Here is a 2500-nt window from a genome sequence, read left to right as displayed (position 1 = left end):
AGAAGTTATGGTAGCTACTGTGATGTTCGCGGATGGTAGCTGGCTGGTAGAGGTTGCTAATGGTAGAGTTAGGAAGAGAGAAAGATATATTTAGACTGCTAGTTATGGGATGATTGCTAGTGCCGTCATTATTGATTGGTGTTTGGCTATTATGGGTATCATTATCATCATCCTTATTGTGGTCATTATCATCATTATCATTATTTTCATCATCGTCATCAAACTAGCAATGCTGTTTATTATAGTGATGCATTGTATGTTAATATTGATAATGATGATGATAATGCTATTATCAACAATATGAATAAGAGTATAACAGTGATCATTACAAAAATAATGACAATGATAATCATTATAATGATGTTGATGATATCAGTAATTATAATGATGAAAAAATAGCAGTGAATATGAGTATAATACATCTAATCATAATGATAGTGATGAAAATAATGATGTTTATAAAAGTTATCATGACTATGATAATTATGATAACCTTGCATGATGATGGTGATATCAAGAATCATTATGATGATAATGATGGGGATAATAATCATAATCATAATCAAACCATCATGATCATCATTATCATAACTATCATCATCATCATTATCATCATCATCATTATCATCATCATCATCAGCAGCAGCAGCAATATCATCATTATCACTGTCATCATCATTATCATCATTAACATCATCATAATCGTTATCATTATCATCATCATCATAATCATTATCATCATCATTATCATCACATTATCATTATCATTACCATCATTATTATCATGATCATCACCATCATCATCATCATTATCATTATCATTATCATCATCATCATCGTCTTCATCATCATCACCTGCATCCTTCTCCTCATCATCATTATAATGATAATGATATAAATAATTATGGAAACATTAATAACTATGATAATAATAATTATGATGATGATAACTTAATGATAATGATATTATTAGTAATAACGATAGTGATAATACTTATTACAACAGTGATACTACTGCTGATAATGATAGTAATGATAACTATGATAATGATGACAAAATATGATAATAATGCAGCATTATCACTGATACAATTTTGATTATTGTTGTTATCATAATTATCATCAATTTTACTAAAACTATAATAACAATAATGATAATGATATAATCATTTATAATAATAATAATCTATGATAATAATCAAAAGAAATTATAATCATGATATTGATGATATTAATGATAACGAGAATATTGATAATGGGGATGATAACAAAACTGATTGTATTAATAATGAAAATGATATGGATGATAATAATACTGATAATGATGATCGTATTTATATTAATATGACAATGGTAACAATGATAATGGTAATGATGATGATAATAGCAATAATAGCAACAATAACAATAATGGTAATGATAATGAAAACAATCATAACAATGATAATGATAACAATAATGATGATAATAACAATGGTAGTATTAAGAATGCTAATAATGGTAATTATGATAATGATGATAATAAATATGATAATATGTGCAATGAAATTACTGGTGATAATGATAATGATAATAGAAATATAACAAAGTAGAAATACTAACGACAACAGTAATGATGGTGATAATAGTAATAATAATGATAATAAAGGTGATAATAACAATAATGACGTTAATAATGATAGTTATGAATGATTATAGTAATAACAATAGTAATACTGATATTAGTAATGATAATACTAATAATAGTAAAATGATAGTAAAAACAGTAATGATGAAGATGATGATAATGATGATGATATTAAAGAAATTATGATAACAACGATAATGATAATAGTATGATGATAATAATGAAGATGATTATAATGATGATAGTAAGAATAAAAATGATGATGATAATAATAATAATAAGAATAAGAAGATAAACAATAATGATAATGATAATAACAATAATGATAATGATAGTAATAGGAGTGACAATAAAATGATAATAGTAAAACTTTTTAAGATATAACAAAGACAAATTTAATAATATTGGTGATAGCGAAGATGACAAAAAAAAAACACAATAATGCTAATAATGATGATAATGATAACAATTAAAACAACGGAATTAGTAATAGTAATAATGATAATGATGAAAGTAATTATAATGATAACAGTACTTAAAATAATAACAAAGATAATGACAAAAATAAATTCCTAGCAACAAAAATAATAGTGATAAATGTACCAACATTTTTTGGATGTGAATGAATGTGTGTGAATGAATGTTTACACATGAATAGATACATATAGATAATTTTTTTTTTAAAGAAAGATTTTGTACTATATGATACAGCGTTATATAAATTCATTCCCTTGACATAATTTACAACATGAGTATCTTAAATGTGGCATAATTCTTATAGATCCTTTTTAACTAACTGTAAAAATTAGATACTCTGTACATAAAAAACACAAACTTAGGATGTAGCTAATAATAGTAGTTATGAAGTCAATT

The sequence above is a fragment of the Penaeus japonicus genome, unplaced genomic scaffold, assembly GCF_977035675.1.
Source record: "Penaeus japonicus unplaced genomic scaffold, GWHDUDI00000001_assembly GWHDUDI00000016, whole genome shotgun sequence".
NCBI lineage: Eukaryota > Metazoa > Arthropoda > Malacostraca > Decapoda > Penaeidae > Penaeus > Penaeus japonicus.
Note: the sequence above shows the minus strand (reverse complement) of the source record.